At 45.3% G+C, this 12,715-nt stretch overlaps 1 protein-coding gene across 1 annotated transcript in view; it reads right to left on the reverse strand.

Annotated features, from left to right (window-relative positions):
• Positions 1–8,466, reverse strand: part of Stat92E (Signal transducer and transcription activator Stat92E) — an 80,201-nt gene extending 71,735 nt beyond the window's left edge. The window contains exon 1 of the mRNA XM_084606756.1: positions 8,146–8,466. The gene's annotated coding sequence lies outside the window, so the exon portion shown is untranslated. The remainder of the gene's footprint in view (positions 1–8,145) is intronic.
• Positions 8,467–12,715: the final 4,249 nt, after the last annotated feature.

Consider the following 12,715-nt stretch of genomic DNA (forward strand, 5'->3'; position numbering starts at 1 on the left):
TCTGGAAATGTCAGCATGCCGCGCAGATGCGCCCGGTGGAAATGTTATCAAGCTTTGACTCACACTTGCAGAGACGAGGACTACATGAGCATATTTACTCCAAAATGTAATCGCGTCGCTACTGATGCAATATCGCACGTGTATACAGTAAAAACGAAGATTTCGTTTGATTTAATAAGCTTTAACGTCCCAAAGCGACTCGGGCTATGAGTGACGCTGCTGTTGAGGGCTCCACGGATTTCGACCCCCCGGCGTCTCTTAACTTGCACTAACATATCTGATAGTATTCTGCGGGTATCTTGCTTTTCGCCTCAATCGAAAAGCCGTCTAGTATTCGAGCGCACTAACCACTGAGCCATCGCTGCGAGGCATTGAAGAACGAACTCGATTCGATCACCTGTGGTATTCTGTTGTAAGTTGCCTCAGTAGCCTGTGCAGCTTTTAAGGGCACACAAGAAGGAAGAAAAAAAAAAATCTACGAAGGGACTAAATATGACCTTTTTTGTAATTCTTGCTTATACAATGTTTCAAATTAGCATAGGCTGCAAACTGCGCGCAGCAATCAGTTCTGCAGCAATAAATAGATTGACCACACCGTGATTAAGACGAAGCAATTACAGACAATATCCACGGAACAGCCTTGTTTGAGATTTCGGTTGCAGCATAGTAGAATATTTTGTTACCCGCGTTTACAAAACGTCCTTCAATCACCAGAAATCCGTTGGCCAGATTCAGGAAGGTTCGCCTCGCTAAGTAGTTAGCAGCGTATATCCCCATGTTCGAAAAAAAGAAAAAAAAATACTGATGTCCAAGTGCAACATTATTCAAACACTAAAAGGCTGCAGAGGCAGGACACAGAAAAACAAGAGAAAAGAAATTGGTCTCATGAAGAATCTATAAAGCTTTTTTTCTTGGAATAAATGTGTATATTAAAGCTTAAAAAAAAAAAAAAAGAAACTAAGCAAAGCAGCCAATTTTCGTTCCAGGAAGGTAATCCCGACTCTAATGATTTTCAACAAGGGGCTGCGAAACTCAAGACACCAATATATGAGCTTAAAATTTTCGAAGAGTAATAATTAAGGCCCGTTCTCACTCGCGCATAAAGGCTATATATGTTGGTTTAATGTGCCTTAAGCGCCCGCTTATACATTTGGAAAGCAGACCCTGTGGCTTGGGATATTTTGACCACCGACTCTGTACACATGGCGCTAATGCAGCACTTGCATTACTTTGTATTCGTTTGTATATCCCTTCTGCACGCAAGATACGATGCCCAGTGTAACTTATGTGGTACTGTGAATACCAGCGTGAGAATCATAAAGAAAGCGTCGAGAGGAAGTGGGGTAACATACTCGCGGCGTGGCATGGTTCAGATCGTCGGCGGGTACATGTGGCCCGTAGCTTCTTCAAGAATGCAGCCTTGTATTTCCCATCTTAACATCGGTGCATAACCACGCCGAACGCCACCAGCATCAAACAAGAGCATAATTTTCAGAAAACTGGACTTCCACGAGGGGCAGAGAAAAGCGAGGTAAGATAAATGAGATCAGGGAGTTGCCTTCAGCATATTGTTCGTGTGCATGTGCATCTGAATGTGTGCCTCGGTTCTTAATGTGACCCCCACAGAACTGTACACCTGTGCCCGTTGAGATGAGACTGCAGTATGGCAGCTGGACACATCACGCCGCCGACTTTCCGACACAGCTCGAACAAGTCGCTCGATATTAATTTCAAGCAGGACCGGAGGATGGTTCGCTGTTAAAACACCCCCCGAAATTTTATGAGGGCTGAAGCAAAGCCACCTAGACTTTGGCTGAAGTCACCGTCTTTACCGAGATTTTTTTTTTTTTTTTTTTGCTATGTTGCTATTCTGAGGCTATATTTGGCTCACAGTTTCCAGGGGGTTTGTTAGCTTCTTTGTCATCGTTAAGAAAGGGTTGGTAGAAAATCCTCCAAGTACTGCTAAGACCTTCTCACTCCCCGCAACCATTTCCTGCATACAAAAGGACAGTCTCCACCAAAAGTTGTTCATTGCACAGACGATTGCTTCTGTGAAGTGAAATGTTTTCAAATTGAAAACCTCCAATCCCACTTAAATTTCACAGAAACAGCCATAAAGCTAGTTTACTGAGTGCGAACAATGTGGTAGTTTTCCTTTTATTTGACGGCCTGGCTTGTCACGAGGCACGAAAAATGTTTTATGGTTCTCAGAACGCCAACCTACACAGGAAGGTGCTTCCAGTTCATCAATCCACCGCACTCGTGACAATGCATCTGTCCTGAGAACTTTCTTGAAGAGAAGAAGGCAGAAGCCAAAATAACTAAATTTTGTCTCTGACGTCGGGATTCCTTATCATTCTCTGAATCATACAAAAGCAGAAGACTCAGTCATTTTACCTCTGGCCCAAACGCATGTCATCCTCAAAAACGCGTTTGGCACTCCGTATGTAGCTACATTTACATAATTTCGATAGAAGCCCAGTTTGGTTCCTTTATAGAGGGAAATTGTCTAAAACGTAGAGGGAAAGAGTCAGGGTGCCGGCCAAACGCTTCCTTTTCAGAATTCGCTCTTCAACGCGACCTGCACTCAGAATTCTGCAGCCAGGCATCAGTAAAATTGGCCCGCATTCCCGGAAAGGAAGGTGTACAAATGACCCACAAAACGATTTCAACCATCGGACGCCTTCCCCGATGCTCGTAGTGCTCGGCTTCGTGCACTAGACAAACCAAGAGCTTCCCGGAAATGATTAAGAAGTACAAATGGGACGTCAAACAAATTAACAGCGATCCAAGCCTAGCGACCGAAAACGGCGCGAAACAAGTGACCACCAACTGACTTCGAGGAAAGCATTGTACCAGCTCCCACGCAGGTTAACACATTTGGCAGACAGGGAGAATGTCAATTGTCGCGTAATTTTTATTTGGTTTGTGTTATTTTTACAACCTAAGTTCCTTTTACCACCAGAAATACCTGTGTCAAATGTTTTCTTTTGAACCTCAGCGAGTCCGTGTGTGCAGTGCACTCTCCTCCTCCCTTCGTGCTCTTCCGACCCTTTCCCACTGGGCACGCTACTCTTCCAAGCCCGCAGAAGAGTCACTGCTTGCACCGCAGTTTTCTTCATAATACATACAAACACATAATGAATAGATAGCCTCATGGCCTCTTCACACATGTAATTAACTGCATAGACGAGCAGAAACCTAGAAGTCAGCTTCTCTGCGGAGAAAATCTCCTTCGCCATAGTGGCCAAACCTGTTTTGGGGGCAGAAATTGGGTGCAGTGTAGGAGCCGTTTACTGTGACAATAATGACCGCGTCCATTGCTTGCACCCCTCTGCTTGGTGCCGAAATAATGGGATTAAGAACCCCTCCGCGAAGCGAGTGCCTCCTTAGTGCCATTCATAGCGCTTCCCCCGCCGCTACCTCCTCCAAGATTTCAACAGTGAAGGAATTCTGCTAGCCAGGTTTGTGCACGACATCAGTCAGGCTGGACATAGACGTATTCTGCGCTGCACCCAACTTCTGCCCAAAATAGGTTTGGCCGCCATGGTGAAGGGGTTTTTTCTCTGCAGAGAAGCTGACTTTCTTTTTTTATATAGCTGACTTTCTTTCTTTCTTTCTTTTTTTTTTTTTTTTTTTTTAGGTTTCGGCAACCCGTTTAATCCAGCTGGGGTGCTTCATATTCTAGATAGCAGTTGCCGCGGTCGGCAACATCTTTTCCTTCCTTCTTTATTATTTTTTTAATAAACCACTACCACCACCACACCTGTATTCTTACAATGGTTATTTCCTTCTAGTCCAGAAGCATATTTCATTTATTTTCATTATCTCGTCCCACTTTACAGGAAGTGCAGCATGAAAGCGCATCAACAATTTTTCCGAAAATTTTTTCGCACTGCTGAAAATACAGCGAAAAGAGAGCTCTTGTTCGTATTTATTTTTTTCGTGCTTATTTTTTAACATTTTTTTTCTACTTTTTGAATCTTGTGAGTTGTCGAACCCATCTGGTAACCCTGGCTCGCTGGGATATATCTATTTTGTAACCATCCCCTGGGGAGGGAAGGGGGGGGGGGGGGGGGGGGGGGGCGTAGGAGCACAATTGCATATTGCAGTGAGGGTGATCCTGATCGGACCGGGGTGCCTCTGCCTTTCGCAGTGCCGCAAACATCGTGTGAGACGAAGTATATAATTCTCCACACCACTGGATAGTTTGTCATCCCAATGCTTTGGTCGAATTCGCTCAAGCGCTAACTTTCTACCAAACGTACTACCGTCCTATCCATGAGCTTGGATCCATTGTAAGCTCTGAGCAATTGCTGCTCGAACTATTCGCTGTCCAGACTTTACCGAAGGCCCTAAAGGCACCCGTGAGCAACACCTCATAGCTGTCCGCATTTGCAACGACCGTGTGCTTGCTACGGTCACCACAGCTTTTTTTCATCAACGCTCTCTCTATTTCACTCGACGCTTCCGCGTATCTCAATGTGTGGCACAAAAGCAACACCACTTCTAAGGCTGGGATTGTTTCCTACGCATCTTGACACGTAATACGTGTTGCACTGTATTGGCTCGCCCGTCGGACTGCAAGACGCGCATCCCGATGTATGGCAGGGTGCCAGAGTTACAGTAAAATCCCGGTCGCACTTTACATTTTTATCTGCGGAGAGGTGACTCAGCAGGCTTATTAAATACGACGTCACGACATCTATCCACCGGGAAGTCGCTTCACTCCTTTTTTCTTTTTTTTTTTTTTTTACCCTCTTCAGATCGTTGTGTCACAACGGGCACAGTTTTTGTCGCATGCAGCTAGCGAGCTCCCGCAAAGTCTCAGCGTATTTTCAAACCGAAACAAGGGTGCGACAATGAGAAACACGGGAATAGAAGTTAATGCGATAAAGCTTGTCTGTACTGCATTCCATGCAGTGTCCATTTCCGAAGCCTAGGAGTAGTTCCTTGTGAATGACTTCAACGTTTTAGGCGGTGAAAATCGCAGTTACACTTACTGTATAAATTAAGGCACCTGTTAGATAAGTGTTCTGACCCTGCGATGTAGCTTGTGAACTTTTGAAACCAATTTTAAGCTCATAGCTAAGTCTACCGATCGTTGTTCAATGTCAGCATGCATACTCACAACAACGCATCCTATTATTGTTTGTAGTCATACGTTACTGGTTCCTAGGGATTATTGCACGCTATGACACGTTACTGGTGATGTGAGCACACGAAACTATATAGTTTCCGTATCAACCTCACTCGTGATGCGTTGTACGTGAATGTGTATGTGGCGTACACGTGGAACTCACTTATAGAAGAATACCACCTGTAGTACGTCCATACTGAACCTACCCCAACATAACGTCGCTCGTGAGGCGAACATGGAACTTATCTGGAACTTAGTTATCCCTAGAAGTCTCACTTGTAAACCATCCGCATGACATTTCTGCTTGAAGCAATACCCCACCATGCTGGCTCGACTGCAGTGCTCAAGTAAATGGGATCGAATCCCGGTCGCGGCGGCCGCTTTTCGGTGGAGGCGAAAAGCAAGGTGCCCATGTGCTGTGTGATGTCAGTGCACGTTAAAAAACCCCAGGTGGTCGAAATTTCCGGAGCCCTCCACTACGGCGTCGCTCACAGCCTGAGTCGCTTTGGGACGTTAAACCCCACAAACCAAACCAAACCTTGAAACAATCTCACTTGTGGTCTGCGCGAACTCGCCACTATCTTTCAAATAGCTGCATCAGCAAAACGCATTCTTCCCCATGCTCCTCCTTCTTCCTCAACATGTAAAAAGAAAAAAGAAAAGAAAACGGGGGAAGGGCTGCATTCACGCACGTACACACTTCAGAACAGTCAGCGACAGGTCCAAGATGCTGCTCCACCAAGAACGTAACTTAACATTCATCTAGAGATATAACTCTATGAGCACTTCTTGCATTTGCAACAACAAAATTTCCTCATGGCTGAGCTTACGTGGACGTTAGCAGCAATGAGTGCGTTGAGTCTCGCTCCCCAACAAGCAGCGCTGTAGTGTAGCAATAAAAAACGGCATCTCTACCAGGAACTCGAGCTGCAGTTAGTCGTCATAAAGCTTGCCAGCTAAGCGGTTTCGTCGATTACGACACTTAGTGCGACGCTACTCAGGTTTCCTCTATTTTTAGAAATCGCAATTAACGAAGGAGCACTCGACCACGACATCCGCACTCTGTCCCGACGGTCTCCTAACATCCGTGCGGATGGCGCGTGCCTCTCCTGGCGCGGTGTGATTGGCGATTAAACATTAGCACGACGATCCAACCTCTTGAGTAATCTTCTCAAGATCTTACTCGCAGGCAAATTTAGTCTTACCGCAGGCTCTAAGACAACGAGCTATGGAAAGGACTGGAGTAAAAGAAATAAGAAGCAGGAACAAGAGCGATGGAAATCACTGGAGTGAAAGAAAGAAAAAAGAAACAGAAAACTACAAATGAGAAACGTTTTAATGCATCTGACAAGCGCTCGGAACAAGCGAGTCGCGCGCCAAGACAGCGGGCGTTTGTTCCTTTGCGTGGTATTCAATGACCTTGGGGAAAAACACAAACAATTGCGCGTTCGGCGCCAAACATATCGGCGACGCGCCGTATACGCAGAATTTGTATACGACGTGTCTGGAAAGCCAAGAGTTTCACACGGTTGCGAGTCCATAAAGTGGCGCGGACGAGTAGGTGAAGGTGCCGTAGACATGGGGACAAAAATAATAACTTCAGCTGCCGGGGAAACAAAGGATAGTTCTGGCTCATGCAACCACAAACACTTTTCACGAAGACAATTTTTGGGCGTCCCCGGCTGACTAGGCGCACCTGGAGAGAATAAAGTGTCCTATTATTCTAGTTTAATGCGGTACACACATCGCTCAGATGAAGTAAAAACGAATGCCATTTATCATTTTGTTAATTAAATAAGAGATGTTTCTCATTTCTTTATGTGTAAGCACGCAGAGCACGAGAAAACAATACTAACGTATGCTCGAAAGGTAGGCACCCTCGCTTTACTATTTTTTTTTTTTTTGCCCAGATTTAAATTACTCACTTGGAAAGGAAAGAGATCACCATTGTTTTTGAGCGCTGATTGCAATGATGGTCATACGCGGTATGAGTAGGCAATGGAAATAGACCTTCTCTGTTACTGTAATGAGCGCGCACTCGTCGCTTTGACGTTATATCTTTCACACGACTTCAGATTGCATAAAATCTGGTATACGCACAACATATGTAAGATTAATTAACTCCTCGCCACTATATCCGGCTGTCAATTAATTTTCACTACCTGAGCTCCTTCAAGCGCACTGAGGTGGAGTTGGCCTGCCTGTAGGTGGAAAATTTTCCGCAAGGAAATTGGTCTTCCCCTCTTCTTTCCACGAAACAAAGTTCCGAAAATGCAATACGCAAATAGAACAGGAACGACTGAGGGACGTGATAAAACACCGCGGGAAGGACTCAGCATCCGAATGTTTAACTTCGTAATAGTACAAATTATGCCCTATTGCACGTACCGGCGATTTCTCCTTTCTGATTAAAGTTCGACGCGAGTAGCTGAGCTTTTTTGCTGCAGACGAAAAACAATAGCAACAACAAAACAAAAACGAAGCTCTAGAGTTCGCGCGACTGCCGGCTCTGATGTCGGTACATATGCAGCTGCATATATATTGCTGACAAATAGGTGCTACACCATCTTACAGTCGTCTTCGTTCGAAGTGTGTAGAGCTCAAATTACCGCGGCCGCATAGCACAACAAACTAAAATAAATAAATAAATAAATAAATAAATAAATAAATAAATAAATAAATAAATAAAAAACAGCAGTTTTTTTTTTCTTTTTAACGAAATCAGGTTTTGATATTTGACCGCACCAAAACGCCAGAAGTATCGAAGTTCTCGCGCTTATAACTTAAGCTGATGGTTAGCTTTTTTACTTCGACAAGCAGGAAAGCTTCCACGGCGGCCTACCATCTGTCACGGATGATTTGTGCGTGGCGGTTACTGCAGACTTGGGTTATAAGCTGTTCTCACGAATGATCTCCGTACTCGTTCTCTTGCTTCTATCGACACAGGCAGGCTTCGAACCTACACTACAGCATCTGTAGTAGTTGAGAACACAGTGGCTACTTACCGCTCTCGTATCTGGCGACCGAAGATTAGAAAGATCCTTTGCCACATCGCTGCGCGTTGCAGATTGAGTTTCATTGCATGTTTGATGCACTGTTCGTATTTCGTTCGAACGCAAAACTGAAATTAAAAGCAATAGTCGATCAACGCGCCGCTGTCACACGTAAAGCTAGATGAGAGAGAGAGAGAGAAAACGGGAGTGAGTTCAAGTTTTTTGCCGTTCAAGAAGGCTTGTTGCGCTGAGCGCGTGTCTGACCCGAATGCCCGCAAAGCATCTCCATTTCCAACGACACTCTCCAGTGGGTTCTTACGCGTGCACTGCTCAGCAGTGGCGGCAGCCGTTTCATTTCCAGGAAAAGCTCGCGCAAAGAGAATAGCGGTGTGCACGTGTTTACACGATTCCCGAAACTCTCCGCCCAGAGAGAGAGAGAGGCTGCTGGCGGCGAACAGGTGTTCGCGTGCTTGACGCTGCAAAGCACGCGGCTGTAGAGCGGAGTGGAGACCCCGGCCTTTGCCCCCTGTCGCGGCTCGGCACCGCCGCACAAGCTTTGAAAGAAAGGCTACTCGCATTCGGTGCCCGGGAGTAAATAGTACCGGCTCCCTACGTTGTAACATAAAATATCTCGTCCACATACAGGACACTGCAAAACGCTGTCTAGCTTGAGTCACGGAGGGGTGTACTCTCGAGATTTCGCCTACAGTTGTCGCTTGATGGGAGCTCTAACGTGGCGTGCAGTACAACTGTTTCTATGTTTTTGTTCGACTCCAGTGACGGTGCAAAGGCAACCAGTTTTCATTGCCTAGCTTCGTACTCTTTTTCAGCGCGGCATTATTATAAGCGTGGCAAGCCGGGCTATAGCAGCAAAAGAGGAGGCGATCGACGTTGTTGAATTGCGTGTCTGAGTGTGAGCCACATTTTGTGCTGTGTTGTGCTGCGTTGATATTTTGATAACTCCACCTAGAAAGTATATACTCTATTAATTCGCGTAATGTACATGCTGGCGTGATGAACGCAGCTAGTTCTTTGGCACTCAGGAAGTAAAGCATTTTCCTCTAGCTTTACATTTTTGCTTTGTGGGCACGAAATCCACTGATGATGATAGTGAGCGCTAGTATAGCGAGACTTTTTTGAACGCAGAAACAACTATGGGACATCATAAAGCGTTATCGTTCAAATGTGCGTACTATATAACCTACGGAACGAACAGCCAAAACGAAGGTACGGCGAGGAATCCAACATAAAATAAAAACCCACCAGCACATGGAACTTTCCTGTACAATGCTGGGTGGGCTTTGCACTGAATGCTGAATCGCACTACAGAGTGAACTCCAAAGTCCGTATTTCGGGTTTGCGTCTTTTCAGAAATGTGGTTTTCTTCCCGATTTTAAATGATCCGATTGGTGGAAACGCCTGAGCCGGAAGTAGAACTGACATCCGGTCCCGGTGTCCACCAATCAGGTGACTTCAGGGAGGAGACGACACCTCTATTCTGTAAACGATGCAAAACCGAAATACGAACACAGTTGCGTTCTCATCGGCCTGTATCATGTACTGTATACCGCTACGCGATTTTAGTATAGGAGTTGCTGACTGCGCTCTCTGACACGGAAACATTTCTTGATAGTATTTTTTGATGTTTTGAAGGTGAGTCATACTAGAAGAAGCGTTTATTCCATCAGCCGATTGTTTTGTCTCTTTCACGATTAAAATGTTTCTGAATATTTTTACTCGCATAATGATCGCAGCCTCAAAACATTACATAACTTTTTCAAAAGCTGCGCTAATTATGCGAGCAAGAGTGTCATTAATGAATTAAAGTTAGGGTAACCAGGATTCAAAAGCAAACAGTGGGCTCAGTCCTGGTGAGACCGCCTATGATTCCGACGTAAATATAGTTGAACCTACTGCCTTGCGTGGACGCTTGGGAGGATTAACGCCCTTCATAGGGACGTTGAATATCCAGCAAAGTTATTTTCTTCACCCCTCTTGGTCACTTTGTGGCAACCCGTTCACAATTAGGCGACTGGAACAAAGCAAACAGCCATTCATTGAGCGAAAATCGTTAAATCAAAACAAGAACATTCACGCGCACACTGCGTAGGGTATCAAGAGCAACACGTAGTATGGGAGGGCATGTTGAAGGTCTTCGTGTAAATTCATGCTGTCTGGAGATCGTACGACCATGCACTACAGCACACCCCAGTGCACTTAAAACAACAGATTATGTTTTACTTCTAGAGCGTAGTAAACAAATCTCCCGTCTTCAGGCAAAAAAATACCTAGAACAAATAAATGAGTGCACTTTTCAGTGATACTTAGAGAGAAGAACTGGATGAATACAGCGCGTTCCCTTTAATGTAGGAGTCAACCTCAGCATTTCAGCAAAACTGACGCTTCGCATGTCATCCATATTGAAATGCGACTGCGCAACACTAGACATTTACAATCTCTGCGTCGCCAGAAAAATAGCGTCGTAGTGCGCTGCGGTATCCCGTGCGGGATTCGCTCGACAGCCGAGAATAACAGAGAAGCCCACATGTGAACTAAGAAAAATAAGACACCATATATCGACACTCCACAGAGAATGGCCTTCGACCTTTTGCTCCATAAAATTGGTTTATTTATGGAACAGAATAAAATCAGTTGACTCCTGTTTCGTATGCATGCATGGGCACGTAGTACATGAATGCTCCTTATCTCGTTGCCGCGAGGAACAGAAAAAAAAAAATCAGTTTAGAATTTCTATAAGCATATATATCCTTTCTTTTCAAGGGCTGCCTTTGAGACCAGGTAATGAAAGAAGCCTTTTCAAAGTTCGTTATGAAAGGCCTCGAGTACTGAATGGCGCTCAGTTATATCCTTTTTAGAGGCAAATGACTTTCTTGCCCTCCACCCTTTTTTGTGTCAGTAGGCTGCACAACACCGACCACCACAAAGAGGTTATTACTGAACTATAGCTTACGCTTGTACAGCTGCATTTCGCTCTTCAATCTGAGTGTGGGTATTATCCGAAAACACAAGCACTTCTAGAAACAAAACATAGAATGCAGTGCCCAAACTGTCTTTTCAGAATAATTAGTCATTACCGAGAGAAGATTTGTGTATATGAGACTCGATTCGGTAGTTCGAAATGCTAGAAACGGGACGGTGGCAATCTACAGCACTGCCGAATGTAGAAGCTCAGTCGACCGACGCAGAATGAAGCACCAAGCGGACACATGCATCTGTAGGGAGTTGTGGAGCGATTTTGCCTATCTTATAAGTTATGTAGGCTCCGAGCACGCTATCTGGGTAATATTAGTAGGACCCGTGGAGCAGACGCCGAGATAAGCTCGTGCCGTCCGCAGCGAAAAAAGATTTCTCGTTTCATCACCGGATAGGTATCAGCGGTGCCCGCCGCTGTCTTGTTTATCGGGCTCGGCACGACAGTCGCCTTCGAGAGCCTCGTTGCCGAGCTAATAGAGGGGGGAAAAAGGAGGGGGTGGGGGGGGGGGGGGGGGGGGGGGAAGGATTGTAATAACGAATCAATTTGGTATCGTTCTCTGAAGCAGAAGAACGAAATATTAATCAAGCTGTGAGACACACATAAAGAGGGTGAAAAATTATTACTAGAACTGCAAAGTGCTTAGCCCAGTGAATTTAACTTTCATCATGAAGATCAAGTGATTACACAATCCTGAAGAAAGAGCGTAATAAGGCGGTAGTTTGGGGAACTCAGCGCGTTTAAGATTGCCGAAGGCATCATCATCATCATCATCATCATCATCATCATCAACATCATCAACCTGATTATACCCACTGCAGGGCGAAGGCCTCTCCCATATTTCTCCACTTAACCCGGTTCTGTGCTAGCTGCATCCACTTGATCCCTGCGAACTTCTTAACCTCATCCGCCCACCTAACTTTCTGCCTCCCCCTGCTACGCTTTCCTTCCCTTGGAATCCAGTTTGTTACCCTCAGCGACCATCGGTTATCCTCTCTTCGCACTACATGTCCTGCCCATGTCCATTTCTTCTTTTTAATTTCCACTAGAATGTCTTGCCGAAGTCAAGAAAGACCAAAAGATTCCTGCTTCGGTCAGTATGAGCAGCTAGGTGAAACGTCACGAGGCCGGATGCTTGCGATATCATAGCCTTATCAGTGCTTGCATATACATAATGCTCACATGCTAGCTGCTGCCGGTACCAGTGAGCCGCGTTGTCTGCCGCAACACTTCGCACGGCTTTATCAGAGAAATAGCAAAAGAAAAAAAAAAAAAAAGGTGGGCGGAGGGGATAAAACATGTTCGCAGGCAAATACCACCACCAACAACATAAATGCCTACTTGCGAGTCTTACTTGGTGTAATACTTGAGAGAGAGAGAGAGAGAGAAACTAGTGGAGTGACACAGCGAAGGCGGTCCCTCGCGAACCTGAATCTGACTACGAGTTCTTACCACAGCCAATTGGTAAAAACATTGACAGCGTTGACAAGATCTGATAATCAATGCACATTGCGCTGATAAATTTCGGGAGGGGTTCCGTGCTTTATTAGGCTCAAATTCAAATAAAGGCGTAGTTATCGATTTTAGGTT

The sequence above is a fragment of the Amblyomma maculatum genome, chromosome 6, assembly GCF_055883805.1.
Source record: "Amblyomma maculatum isolate TAMU_Amacu chromosome 6, ASM5588380v1, whole genome shotgun sequence".
In the NCBI taxonomy this organism is placed as follows: domain Eukaryota; kingdom Metazoa; phylum Arthropoda; class Arachnida; order Ixodida; family Ixodidae; genus Amblyomma; species Amblyomma maculatum.